This window comes from Drosophila rhopaloa, unplaced genomic scaffold, assembly GCF_018152115.1.
Source record: "Drosophila rhopaloa isolate 14029-0021.01 unplaced genomic scaffold, ASM1815211v1 contig_36, whole genome shotgun sequence".
Taxonomy (NCBI): domain Eukaryota; kingdom Metazoa; phylum Arthropoda; class Insecta; order Diptera; family Drosophilidae; genus Drosophila; species Drosophila rhopaloa.
Genome location: NW_025335130.1, coordinates 140,707 through 156,055, shown reverse-complemented (window position 1 = coordinate 156,055; position 15,349 = coordinate 140,707). Strand labels below are relative to the sequence as shown.

Below are 15,349 nucleotides of genomic sequence, written 5' to 3'. Positions count from 1 at the left end.
TGGATGTTGCCCTTTACTAGAGGTATTATGTGGAAGTTATCCTTTCCAATAAGCTCGATAATTTTGTTGACAAGAACATTTGAACTTTTTTCTCGAATATAAATAGGCGGAGGCTTTGGTTTCCTTTTCTCGACCTCAGTAGATTCGGCCGCCTCAACGTCATAGGCGTCTTCCAAGATTTCAAATCGGTTTGAGTTCGTGGGCGTTTCTATTCCAGCTAGGCTAGCATTGTTACGGGTTATTTTGCGTTGCTTTTGATTTGGATGTAGCGATCCATACCAGTCTGCACAGCCGGCTTAGCACATTCATTGTTTTTGTTCTGTTTTTCGGGCAGCGCAGCAGCAGACGTATTAATATTTGCGCTGCTAGATGATGATGTCATTAAACGCGCAGTCGATACAGTTACAGTTGTTGTTGTTACAGTTGACGTTGTTAAAGAAATTGCAGTGCTAGTTACTGCTGATAAGCTTAGGTTATTGCAAACCTGCATTGGAGCACATTCAGCGCTCTTTGGCAGCAGAGACGTCGATGGTAGCGAGGGGGAGCAAGAACGCGCTCTCTCGCTCGCTACGTTTAAGAATTCGGTCAAGTTGGGGGTAATTGCCCTCGCTTGTTCAGAGCTTGCATTATTTTCGGTTGCTTTAAAAGAGAAGTACGCGTTTTTTCTTTGTACTGAGAGCCGTCTCTCGTCTTGCTCACGTTGACGTTGTGTGCGAACGTCGTTCAGACTCATTGTATTCGTGGTAAAGTTAATTAGAGTTGTAAGTGTTAAGTTTTATATTAATTAAATGACCAATCAATATAAACATTTGCGATTTCATCACAGAAAGCGTCTTTTCGCGTTATAATAAATTTATTAAAACGGTCACTGCACTTTTGTGATTTTATTGAATACTTTTTCCCGGAGCACAATAAATACACATCTGCATGCGACGACGGTTAATGAAATATTGTTGGGGTTGCTGTCGGCGCAGTTTTTTTGACCCCAGTGGCGGTCGCTGGCGCAGGGACTGAGACCAAACGTAAATCGTGGCCCGCCGCTTGACTTTCGCCGGCTAGGACAGGCGGAACTTCAGCCGGGACCAAAAACTTGCAGGGAGATATCTACAGCGTACGGGAACGTGGGCGCGCGAAGCATGGCCTTGTCACAAAGTGGGTCATTCCAAAAATAGTTAAGAGAATCCCCAGAGCGAACCGGGATTAATTTAAATAGTTAAATCACCCAATGACCATTAAAGGGGGGCGCCTCTACGTTCTGTTACCCTGCCTACGCGATCGCTAATTCCTTTGCCCTCGATTTCAAACTACTTCCAGCCGCTTCCAAATCGAAATGCAACACAACCCAAGGATTTAGAGAGACGTCATCGGATTTGAAGCCACTCGACGAAATCATTGGGAGCATTTGGATCCTTTCCTGGTGGAACCTGGACCACTACGCAACTTGCAGTTCCATACGGTGCTCAACGCGGGGAAGTATGTTGACATCAACGTTATTTGCCCTTGTTTATTTCGTTTCTCTTCCAGAACATACCCGGATATCCTTGGCGTGGTAAACTCCGAGGTGGCATCCTTGCAGGTCTTCCAGTTCGTAGGCATTGTTGCCGACAGCTTTCACCAATCGAAGGAATGAAGGAATTTACTGGCGAACTTGGCGTTGAATGACTTGCCGAAGTCACTGAGGGCGAAATTTAGGCGGTATACCTCCTGACCTGGCTTGGCCAAGAAGTTTCGAGCCCGTTGCTCATAGCGTTGGCGGCTTCGGTCATATGCTGTGTCCAGATTCTTTCGGACCTCTTCCAGGATCACTCGGAGTTTTTCCGCCGTTTTCATCCCCGCCATCTCGTGGTCACACAAGGACTTTAGCTTCCTCGCTAACCTATAGTTGGCTGAGTTCAGGAACATGTGATGTCCGAACACTGCGAAGAAAGCTACTTCTCCTGTCGCCGAGTGGATCGCGTTTCGAAGGGCTACCTCAATCTTCGAAAGGTACACGTCCCAGTCCCGATGGTCCTCATCTTAAATGCTTCGGATTGCGGCCAAAACGCTTCGATTTACTCATTCTGCTGCGTTGCTCTGTGGGGAGTATACCGGAGCCTTTAGCTGTGAGATACCGAAACTCTCCATCGCTTCCTGGAAGATGTTCGACATGAACTGCCGACCATGGTCCGAGTGTATTACCTCTCGTACGCCAACTTTATAAAATACCTCGTGGATGAGGAATTCGACGACGTTCGAGGCGGTAGCTTCCTTCATGGCCTTCAGGAATACAAATTTGGAGAAATGGTCCACCACGATAAAAAATCCAGACATGACCCTTCTTAGAACTCAGATACTTCCCGAAGAAGTCGATATACAGCTTCTGGAATGGCTGTCCCGTCTGGACTCTTTCTCCAATACCGACCTGCATCCGGAAATTGGAAAATTTGGCGCTTTGGGCTCCTTGCAGACATCACATCCACGCAAAAACTCGCGGACTAGGAGAACCATGCCTGGCCAGTAGAACTGCCGTCGGAGGATTTCCACAGTCTTTCCCATTCCGCCATGAGCTTCTGTTAGGTCCGTATGCGCACGCTCGATTATGCTGTGGGTTAGACTCTGTGGGATCCACAGTTTCCACTCGGAACCTTCCACCGCATCGTCCAGATTTGCTGAAGAGACTCTCTTGAAGATGAGGCCATCCTCGATCTTCAAGTCCGGTAAGTTACCCAAGTTACTCTCCACATCCTTTCCTAACTCGAGGTAATCTTCTCCTGCGAACTAAGTGGTTTCGAGCTCGTCCACGCACCGTGAAAGGGTGTCTGCCACGACGTTCTCGAAGTGGAATCCTTGAAGCTACTGTGAACACCTCGCCAAACGTCCCGACAGATCCTTCATGGACATGAGCCACTTCACGCTGTCATGGGCTGTGATACAGGTGAATGGCATCCCTTCGACATATGACCGGAACTTCCCATGAGCGCCGCGATGTTTATTCATCTTGGCCGAGAAAAAGGCAATCGGCTGCTCTTGTCCGTGGTCGTCTTGCTGGAAAAGCACCGCCCCGACTACGACGTGTGACGCATCGCACTGAATAAAGAAGCGTCTCTTGAAGACAGCATGCACCAGGACTGGTGCAGTGGTTAAAGCCATCTTCAAAGACTCTACAGCAATCTGGGCCTCTGGATTCAATGAAAACTTCGAGTTTCCAGTTTTCTTCAACGACTCAGTGAGCCGGGCGGCCAACGACACGAAGTTCTTTATGAACCGGCGGTACCATATAGCGGTCCCAAGAAACGCTCTCACCTTCATCGCCCTAGGCTCTGGCATCCTCCTGATTGCTTCTACTCGTCCTGGGTCCATCTGTAGATGACCTCCACCAACGATAAAACCCAGGTATGTCAACGATTTAAAGTAAAACTTTGACTTACTTATACCGATGGTTAAGCCCGCTGCTTTCAGGCATTCTGCGACTCCCCGAATGTACCTGGTTCTAGATATCTAAGGCCAGTATCAACAGATCATCTAAGAAGACAAAGATGTTGGAGCGGATCTCAATTGGGATCACTCGGTCAATGAGTCTCACCAACCGCTGCGCTGCGTTGCAGAGTCCGAAGGGCATCAGCTGGAACTGGTAGAGGGGTCGACCAGGAACCGTAAAGCTTGTCAGTTCCTTGCTTTTCGGGTCGAACTCGATCTGCCAGAATGCGAACTTTAAATCCTCGCTGGAAACATAAAATGATTGGTCGATTCTGGACAGGATCCCGTCGATACTAGGCAGCGGGTAAGCGTCTTTGATAGTCAGATCGTTTAATTTGCGGACGTCTAAGCAGATCCGATCTTTTCCAGGTTTCAACACTACCGTAGTCCGGTTGCTCCACGGGCTCTTGCTCTCCTTGATGACTCCGAGCGCTAGCATCTTGTCCACCTCATCCTCGACTACCTTCTGCTTCGCAGGCGACATGCATGGGATACCAAGTGGATTTCGTCTGCCTTCTTCACGCTTTCTGGGTCGCTGTGGCCTATCACCGCCGGACCCAAGTCAAACGCCTGCCAGAAGTCCACTCCAAAATAGGCTTCCTTCTCTGGGTAAGGGCATTCATAAAACAGGATCCGTTTTGTAAGTCCTCTGTACTCCACAGGTAGTTCGACGCGTCCTATAATCGAACGGTCCTCTCCAGACGCTGTTCGGACCACGGATAAGTACTTCTGGACTGGCACATCCAACGCCTCGACCAGCTCCCTGCAACCTTTTCCCAACAGGCTGACACTCCCGTGTCTAACAATTCTGCCAGCTGTTAGGTCAGGATCCGGACTTCAGCGAATTGTCGAGGGTCTCCCGTTCCACTGCGCTTCACAGCGGCAACCACTTCTCGCCTCCTCGCTCGTCTCTTCCAAAATCGATCCCTGGCCTTCTGAACATTCTGAGACACCAATTTCATCCCGCTCAATTGGTGGTCGGAGAAGATCCGATTCCTGACCTCCAAGTATCTACGTATCCGTTCTTCGTAAGGTAAGTATTTTAATATCGACTTACAGCTATCCTTATTAATTAAACACTTATATACACTTAGGACGTTTACTTCTTCACGGGACTCTTCTCCGGCGCATCCTTCCCATCTTCGGATCGCCCAGTCCACCGTTTTCCCAGCAATCCGGGCATTTCGGAGACACGGTGTCTGGCCTCCCGCATCGGTAGCAGAACAACCGGCGTTCTGTTGCAGCGCAGTCACAAAACCCGGGGTCTACGACTCCGCAATTCCAGCAACCCGCTCGGAACGGATTCCTGGCCTTGGCCTGCAACTCATCCACCTCCAACCCATCCGGATCTTCTTCCGTCTCCGAAAGCAAGGCCTCGCTCACTCTGGGTTTATCGCCGGTACCAAAGCGCGATTGCTGCCCGTACCTGGCGCGTCCCCGTCGTCCGAAGTTGCGTTCGACTCGTCCCGCAGCTCCTCCACCGTGAGTAGGTCCATGGCATAGACGAACCTGGCGATGCCTTTTAACAACTTTTAACTGTCGCTCGGACAGTGGTTTTTTAGGCGCGAGGCCAGCTGCTGCATGACGTGGACGAAATCCTCGGCACCCTGCCCAGGCTGCTGTTCCCGCTGCAGAAACTGATGCATCCTGTCTGGTGGCCTCGGAACTTATCTATCAGCGCGGCACGCAGTTTCGGCCATCTGTCTACCCTGCAGTGACGCACGTGGACCCAATACCACTCACGAGCCCGTCCGGAGCACCTCCTTCCAAGGGCACTGGTACTGCCTCTGCAAGAACTAGAGCCGGAACAGGAAATCCTCCACCGAGTTGCGATCGCCGTCAAAGAACACTCCCAACCGATCTATCCGTACTTTCTGGCTGCCAAAGTCCTGCCCTACGTTAGCATATGTATGCGGTTCCTCGCCGAAATCGACAGCTCGGCTCTGCGAACCGGCGGCGTTTCGCCAAGGTAGCCCACCCTGCGGAACGAAGCCAGGAGAATCCCACGCCCTTATAGGCGGCTTCGGTGGAACGTTTAATGTCGGTGTCCTCTGATTGCCGGCAGTTGTTAGCGGCCGACTGGGCAGCGGAGTCCACGACTGGTGCGCGGTCTTTTATCTCCAGCAGTTGGTCCGCCGCCGAGCCAATCCCTCCGAAGTCCGAAGGTTCCTGGTCCATTCTGAACTCCTTTCCCAGCGTCTCTCCCAGATGGCCTTGTGGAGTCCTCGGCAACCCCTTCGAAATGCGCGGTAGTCCACCTACGGCAGCGCCCTCGTCCTCCAAGGACCATGTTGCCTAATCAAACCCGGCTAACGGAACCTTCGAATGAAGAACGAAGTTGGAAGGCATCGCATAGCACACAAAAAAATATATTTATATCTCCCTAAGAATTCTAATATAATACCCGAAACAAATCACCAAAAGAAATAAATACTTAAGAAGAATAATAAATATTAAAATAAGGACCATCAAATAATAAATAAACAGATAAATAAATAAATAAATGTTCGAAATAAATAAATAAATGTTCGATATAGATAAATATATAATTTAAGGAAATAAATAAATATTTTTTTTGGTAAATAAATAGATACCTGGAAAAATTAATAAATAATATAAATAAATAAATGGAATAAAAAAATAGATAAATTAATATTAAATATATGACTCTTCCTTTTTTTGATTTAATTATTTTTAAAGTTATTAGGGGAGATGGAACCGGTCACCAGCCGGTAAACTCCGTGACGGAAACTTTCCTGCGCTTAAATGAAACGCGTTATGGATTTTCGGGGACGGAGTAAAACCAATTCATGACTAAAAAGCGGGGTCCCCTGTCCCTCTCTCACCGCTGACGAACGATCTCTCTCTCCTCTTCTATTCTCTCTCGCTCTCAGCGCGCTCGCACAAAGTTGAGAGCGTAAAAATCTATGTTTATGCGTACTTGAGCGAGAAGACGATTTTTCAGCCGAAATCATTTCTGTGCCAAAACGAATTCATTTACAGCAGTAGAAAAAAGGGTGAGAGGTTTCACTTCTGTCGTGCGTAGGCTGGACACACCCCTTTTTTCCGTCTTATGCCCTGCCGCAGGAGTGCGTCAACTGGACTGGCTATCAACTTTGTTGATAACCGTGTCCATCACGGGTCACGAACACACATGTAAGTTCAAAACCGAGATGAAAAATCAAACACACCCACGAAATCAAAACAAAGGATCAACTTCTACTCTCACAACAAAAACATATACAAAACAAAGTACTTTACATCAAATAAATAACAAACTAAACCCTACCTAATTTATCATAGTTTTTATCACAGTTTTTATTACGGTTATTTTGTTATCTGCGGGTGCAAATCTCCTCCCTTCTGGGCCAAGATTCAACCCACAGGTCACCGCTGCTTCTGTGATATGTGACCAGAATCAAGTCTCCTGCCCTGCTGAAAATCCTACAATACTCTTAAAAAAAATTAAAAGGCAAATTTACGAGACGCCGTCGTCCCGACCATTTGTATTTTTATTTAGATTGGGCGCCATAATGTTAGGGAACTGCATTTATTTTATTCCTGGGACGGCGCCGGCTAGCTCCGGAATCCTCAGGCCGGAGTACGCCCAATGTCCCTACAGTTCCACAACATTAACCATCGATAACTATCGACGTCTCACTCTACATATATTAACTCATCACTAATAACAAAATGTAAGCAAAACCAAAATATAAACAAATCGGGAACAAGGCATTCCAATTCTACAGTCGGAGAAGAAAGTCACGTGCTCTAAAAAAAAAAAATTTTTTAACTATAAATTACAACAAGTGTTCTAAACTTAACCTGACCTTCCACACATCATTCCAACCAACTTAATTTCACTCAATTTATTTTAAACACTCATTTAAAAAAAAAACAGTTTAACACGGGGATACATCCCCTTAAACAAAAAATGGCGCATTCAGCCAAGGGTAATCCCTTAGGCTTAGATGCAGTCATTACAAAACGCCCTAAAGTTACCACAATTCAAAAAAAAAGGAGACCAAACGAAGAAAAAGTTAATAAAGAGATGGAAGTAAGTATAGAGATGGAAAATGCGGAAACATCAGAGAATATAACGGACTCATATGAGACTAACAAAAAGAAGGAAAATGACATGGAGAATAACAATGGCGATGACAACGCGAAATCAAACAATAAGGAAAAGGGTATACAGGTATTTGAACCTCTTTTTTATCCACACAACCATTAAGGACCATATAATGTTTATATTGACAAAATGACAGAAAACGGCAACAACTTAAATAGACAAAACAGGAAAGCAATTAATGCATTAGAACTTAATGTAATTCTATTTAATCTAAAAATAAAAAATAAAATAAAATAAAAATAATATAATAAATAATCTAAAATAAAAGTGAATAAAATTGGCTACGGGCGCTGCAAAGCCGAATGCAGGTAAGCGAAAGCAGCTAATGATTTAATAAATTCAAATTTAAAGATAGACTCTGATCAAGAATATATATACTTTATAGGGTCGGAAACGCTTCCTTCTAGCTGTTACATACTTTTGCACGAATACAATATACCCTTTTACTCTACGAGTAACGGGTATAATAAATTAATAAATTCAAAATATTAAAACATTTTATTTGCAAAACCGGCATAATTTTTCAAATCCCCACAAAATTTTCCTTACCTGAATTAAAAGAATTCATTTCATCGCCAATTGCCATCATTGATATTATCCGAGTAAACAGGAAAAACGAAAATAAAGACATGGTACCTACTTCCAGGGTTAAAATAATCTTTGAGGGTGCACAAATTCCGGAGGAGGTCATCTTCCTATATACCAAAGTTAAGGTCGAACTGTTTGTTCCTTTTAGCAAATGCTTCAGGTGTTTTAGGTTAGGCCATTTTACCCAACACTGCAAACAAAGCCATGCAATTTGTCGAGACTGTTCCCTCTTGCATCCAAGAGAGGAGAAATGTCCAATTTTTAAGTGCGCTAATTGCAAACAGCCTCATTCTGCCACTGAGCTTGAATGCCCAGAAAGAAAGAGAGCTTTTGCCATACAAAAATGCATGACAGTCGAGAATCTTTTTAGAATTGAAGTAAAAACCAAATTCCCAGCTTTATTTGAGAAACAAACCCCTAACTCCTTTGAAATTTTTAATTCTTCCGATTTTCCTCTGCTACAGGCTCAAAAAAAATCAGCCATACCTGTAATGCAAAATAATGCTTCTGCAGAATGCATTCACAATTGCATTCCCTACAATAAAGTAGTAAAAATAAACCAAAACCGAATAAATGAGAATAAAAATGCACAAGTCACAATGGACAGCTATAGAACTGCACTCAAAGAGAACAGTTATTCTCTAAGCGAGATATTCATTCCTACTCATTCACAATCTTCCATTTTTGCATAGTCATCTCTTCCTGCAAATTTTTCACAGCAACAACAAACCTTTTCTCATACCCAACCTATTACTAATGCAAAGTCTTCAGCCTTAGAAACGGCGGAAAGCAGTTTAATTTCCATCTCCTCTCAAATTTCTTCGTTTTTATTATAAAATAATTCAGATATTCTAGCAGATGCTAGAACATTTTTAGAAGATATAAGAACATGTATTGCCAAAACTAATTCCCAAATTGATGTCCAAAAATTGCGTTCATGCGTTTAATTTACTTTTTTCTTTTTATTTTTAGAAGTTTTTTTATTTTTTTGTTTTAATTCATGAAAATCTTACAATATAACATACAAAGTCTGACAAGCAATAATAAAAAACAGCTTCTCGAATTTTTTTTATCTAATAACAACGTTGACATTGCTCTTTTGTCCGAAATCTGGGTCAAAAATAATTCAATTTTATATGTAAGCCCCGCAACGACGGTTATGGGGGTGTAGGAATTTATATTAAAAAGAAGAGAGAACGCTATAGTCAAGTGCCTCGACTATTAGATACCCGTTACTCAGCTAAACAACTTAATATAAATATGCCTTCTTGTATGTTTTTCGCCGCTCGAATTAGCACCTTGACCAGCTGTTCCAAAGTCATCCGTTAGATGGCGCTACCGTGGAACCACGGGCCAAACTTTTATTAGGCCAATCGATAGGTATTGACGAAACAAATACATATCAATTAAAATTCTCATAATAGCATCAAAACTGTGGCCACTGCTTGTGGCTTGTGGGCGTCAGACGGGGCGTGGCATCATTTTGAAACAAACTTGCGCTGCGAAGGAACTCCTAAAATCTACATGCAAAATGCCAATAGCTTTTATAGTTTCCGAGATCTCAGCGTTCATACGGACAGACAGACGGACATGGCTAGATCGACTCGGCTAGTGATCCTGAACAAGAATATATATACTTTATAGGGTCGGAAACGCTTCCTTCTACCTGTTACATACTTTTGCACGAATACAATATACCCTTTTACTCTACGAGTAACGGGTATAAAAATATTAAGTATAAAATCATTAACTGCAACACTGAAATTGAAATCATTGGAATCTCCACCACCAATTTAAAACACAATGTTAATGTTTTCAGTGTATATGCTCCTCCTAATACTAACATATATGATTTCGAGAAAGGCTGTATTGATGCTCTTATGACGGCAACGGCTCTTGGGGGTCTATCTATTGTAGGTGGTGACCTAAATGCTAAATCGTCAACTTGGGGAAACTCTACTCATGATAATAAAGTCCTCTTTTAGAACAAGTCCTCTTTTCTAAAGGTTTTTTTGCTTAAATGATGGCTCTCCCACTTACTCTCCTAATCCGTCATATTTCTCTACACTTGATTTAACATTTGTAAACAAAGATAATCTTTCCCTTAAATGGTCCACTTCAAATTCAAAAATTTCCAATAGCAATTACTTCCCAATAATATTAGAAATTACTAATATTACTACTACTACAAATAGCCATAAGCTGCTTCAATCTAACGTTTTGAACGATTTTTCAAAAATAAAAATCACTTCTCTTGACAATCTCACATATACAACAAACAACATTGTAAAAAGAAATACAGTTATAATAAATGAGAATAACAAATATATTCCAAAGAAATATTGGGATGAGACCTGTGAGAGACTTTTAAGACTAAGAAATGCTAGCAGACAAAAATATTACAAAACCAAACTGTTATCAGATGCAAAAATGTTCTTTGAAAATAACAAAAAACTTAATAACTATTTTTATAAGGTGAGAAAGGAGAATATGAATAAATAAGCAGACGATTTGACAAACCCAAAGTCAATTAAAGAAATGTGGCAAACTATTAAATCCTTGAAATCCTATAAACAAATTAAACCTACTAGCAGACAATTTAGCAATTCTGATCACATTGCTTTCCTTTATCAGATATCCTCAGTGCCAGACACTACAGAATGTATTCAAATGGATTTTCCCTCTTTCATTCAAACCATAAATAGAATGTATTTTTCTGCATCTGAACTGACTAAATTTTTAAAAACACATAACCCTAATTCTGCAAAAGGTCTAGACCACATTTCCTATAACATGCTTCTCTCCTTGCCACCTGACGAAATTCAAAATTTGGTTTCTATGATTAATGAAATTTTTAACGAGGGAACAGTACCAGATTCTTGGCGCAGAATAAAAGTCGTTCCAGTTCCAAAAAAAAACACTGATTCGTCTATAATAACAAATAACCGACCAATCTGTCTTTTAAGTATTGTGCTTAAATGTCTAGAAAGTCTTATTAAAGCCAACATGGAGTGGCACATGGATAGTTTTAATCTAATTCCAGATCGGTCTTACGCTTTTAGGAAAAACCACTGCACAGCTCACTGCATTAATAATGTAATTAATAATATAGCTAATCTGAAAGCTAAAGGTTTTCATGTAACAGCAGCAGTCTTAGATATAAGTAAAGCCTTTGACTCAGTCAATATTCCTATTTTAGCAAAAATTCTTATAGACAATGGTTTTAGCACTCTAGATATTAATTTTATAATAAATTTCATAAGTAAAAGAATTTTAAAAATGGGCAACACTGAAATTACTGTGAATAAGGGAGTTAGTCAAGGAAGCTGCCTCAGTCCAATGCTTTTCAATTTGTACACTGCTGATTTGCATAACATAAATGATCATCAAAGCACCTTATTTCAATACGCGGACGATTTCTTTCTCATTACTTTTGACAAAGATTTTACGACGGCAAGAAATGTTCTTGAACACAAAGTTAATGTTTTTAGAGAAATGTGCCATTCTATTAATTTAACATTTAACCCACTCAAATCGTCGGTAATGCATTTTAATAATAGGAAAAAATTATTAAACATTATATGCAATAATTTAGTTATTAACGATGTAGATCAAGTTATTTATCTAGGTAGGACCATTAGTACAAATAATTACGCTATAGGACACGTCAAACATATCTTAGCCAAAGCTAATAAATCCAATATGTTCCTAAATATGTTAAGTGGCTGTCGTTTTGGCATTCATCCTAGTAAGGCTCTTAATCTGTATAAGGCTTTTATTAGACCCAAATATGAATATGCCTGCTCTTCTTTCACTAACATTTCAAAAACAGTTAAAAACAGTATTAAGGTCCATGCAAATTTGTTCCTTAGGAAATCGCATGGACTTATTAAGTCTACTCCTATTAACATAATATATCATATAGCAGGTGAACTTCCTCCGGAACATAGATTCAAATTCACCACGGCGAAGGAGGTGGCCAAAATTTTTGCTCATGGTTTACCAGCAGCTTCTCTTTTGACCAACGATTTCGCAGCAAAAAAACACCAGCTACATAAAGGTTTACTCGGAATTCAAAGATATTTTTGATTCAATTGCTAATTTAAGCTGTACTTCTTTTAATTCTCGAAAAATATCGATGGATGTGGATTTTTTTAAGGGTATTATCCCAAACAAAAAATCATCCAATAACAAAAAAGGTTTTGAAATGTTATATACTGACGGCTCAGTTCAGGAAAATTTTATGGGGAGTGCTTTTATTCATTCCAAGTCAAATACTGTCAAAAGTTTTTATGCTAATTCTAAGCGTTCTTCGTTGACTGCTGAGCTCGCAGCCCTAGAGAAAGCCATCGACTTTGCAAATTTTGAAAATTTTAGCAAAGTAGCCATCCTTACTAGGTGCACTGCAAACGCTGAAGAAAAGCTGTGTTTCAAATAGCATAGCGTTAGATATTCTTAAAAAAATAGAAAACAGTCAAAGTATACTGTATTTTGAATTACACCACATACCCAGCCATCTTAATATCAAAGGAAACGAATTGGCAAATTCCGCAGCAAAAAATGCCAGAACTAACGGCTCATGTGTATTCCTGAGATACACTCTAAACGATGCCATCACACACTTATATAATCGGATAATGATTGATTGGGAAAGAGAATACAAAGCTTTCTGCCTTGAAAAAAACAAAGGATATTGCTTAATATTTCCCTATGTTGACACAAAGCCATGGTTCAAAGACAAAAACTGCAATTTAAATCGTCTCGAAGTCAAGCAACTAAACAGAATTTTTAGCGGTCATGCTTTCGACAGATACACGTTACACATATTAAAAGTTTTTGACAATTCCATTTGTGACTGCAACTAAAATTCCATTGAAGACATCTCTCACATTTTACTAAAATGCTCAAAATATGAATCTATCCGTAGAAATTTTCCACTCTTACAATACAACGATATATATCGATTCTTTGCTCACGAACCAATAACTAATTACACCTCTATAACACAATTCATACGCTCAGCTAAAATAGAATTATAATTAACACATCATCTCATAACATCATAACTCACATACAACTTCACATTTATAAATAATATCACTCACATATCGATAACACCCTCATCGAATCTCATCGCTTATCTTCAGAATCACACAACACGACATTTCATATTTATATTTATGAAGAACAATTTCTAACCAAGATCATGAAATCTTGTTTCACACATAGGTGGTGGCGTTTACCCGTTTTATTTCATACGGGACGGCCAAATAAATCTGCCTTAACCTTGGTTGGTCAGGAAGTAACTTAATACACAAAAAAAAAAAAATCGGGAACAAAGATGACGGAAAAGTGGCACTAGATGTGGCTCCCACAGCGCACCCACCTATCCTGTGGTGCCCCTAGTGACGCGAGGGAAGCACCACCCATCCTTAAGGGCCGTAATCACCGCCAGGCGGTGTACGACCGGTCTATCTCCCCCAACAGGTAAATAACTTACACCATCATTTTCATTTGCCTTTTAAGATTTAATATTTACAACGTATGTATTTGCATTGCAGGTAAGAATATTGATGTTTCTTCACATACGAGACCCTAAACGCACCAGCGTGTGGGAAATTAGTTAAGGGATCACAGCACCAGCGCCTCTCAGGTCCGGAATCTGGCTACAGTCGCCGCGGAAACAAAACTTCGCGCAGGCTAGTTTTTGGTCTACTGCACCATTTGGACCACCTAATCCTGGGGAGCTCCGAGGGATGAGAAAGGACGTGCGTAAATATATATATATAAAGATAGTGCCTAATGACTTAAGAGTTTCCCTCACTTCTAGGGATGCCCCCGACCAAATTGCTGTACTTGACGAGGGGCGAGAAAGGACGGACGCAGGCAAATCCGCATCAATTGACAAATTACAAATTAAATTTCCTAAATGACTAATTGTGTTTTTTTGCAGGTGCCAAGGCGTTGTTGTCGGCGCAGTTTTTTATGACCCCGGTGGCGGTCGCTGGCGCAGGGACTGAGGCCAAACGTGAATCGTGGCCCGCCGCTGGACTTTCACCGGCCAGGACAGGCGGCAAAGTGCGCCTCGCTGGACTTCAGCCAGGACCAAAAACTTGCAGGGAGATATCTACTGCGGACGGGCACGTGGGCGCGCGAAGCAGAGCCTCGTCACCCACTCGGATCGGAACGGACCCACTGGCGTGATCCTGAGGCGTCAGGATTGCGGACCGGTTCACTGGTCTCTGTCGCTATGGAGGTATGTAGCTCCGTTTGGATGATCTTCCTCGATGAGTTGCCGGTCAGGTTAAGGCCGAGGTATTCGAGAAAAAAAGGTTGTCGTCTCCGCCGAAAAAATTACAGGGGCCCTTTTGATGGGTCCCCGGATAGCCTAAGAACACAGCACTAAATAAAGCAACTAATACGAGGACGGAAGCTAGCTTCGGCAAGCCAAAGTTTTAATACCCTTGCAGTCTTTGCCGAAATTGTTAAAATTGGAAAAGTAGCGAAAAGAATAAGGTATACATAAATAATAAATAAAGTTGATTTGCATAGTTTCATGTTAATAGCTTTTATACTGCAAAAACGTCATATAAAAATAGAAAAAAAGGGATATTTTCGCCGCATTTACAATTTTTACTACGGAAGCTATAAGATATAGACGTCCGATCCGAGTGCTTTTACCATGATCAAGGTATGCGTAAATAAATAAGACTTACTAAATTTATGTCAATAGCTTATACACTGCGCGAAATATTTAAAAAAACATCAAATTTTGACCGATTTCACCGTATTGTTCCTAGGGGAGCTATAAAATATAGACGTCCGATCAGAACGCGTTTTTACCTTGATGAAAAAATGCTTAAAAAAATACGATTTGAAAAAAAATTATAGCAATAGCTTTTACACTGCGCGAAATATTCTGAAAAACATCAAATTGGGACCGTTTTTACCCTATTGTTCCTATGGGAGCTATAGGATATAGACGTCCGATCGGCACGCGCTTTTACCTTGATGAAGGAATGCATAAAAAATACGATTTGAATAATTTTATGGCAATAGCTTTTACACTGCTCGAAATAATCTGAAAAACATCAAATTTTGACAGATTTTACACTATTGTTCCTATGGGAGCTATAGGATATAGACGTCCGATCGGCACGCGCTTTTACCCTG

The 15,349-nt window shown here is 41.6% G+C and overlaps 1 long non-coding RNA gene across 3 annotated transcripts; it reads left to right on the top strand.

The window, feature by feature from the left end:
• Window positions 1-7,154: 7,154 nt before the first annotated feature.
• LOC108038695 lies at window positions 7,155-14,608 on the top strand. 3 transcript variants are annotated; one of them, XR_006417731.1, is made up of 4 exons: window positions 7,155-7,654; window positions 13,406-13,663; window positions 13,738-13,944; window positions 14,007-14,608. It is a non-coding gene; the product is annotated as an uncharacterized LOC108038695 (long non-coding RNA). The 3 variants fall into 3 exon arrangements; XR_001768960.2 differs by lacking the exon at window positions 7,155-7,654 and having other exon boundaries at window positions 12,342-13,663; window positions 13,800-13,944; XR_001768959.2 differs by lacking the exon at window positions 7,155-7,654 and having other exon boundaries at window positions 12,441-13,663.
• Window positions 14,609-15,349: the final 741 nt, after the last annotated feature.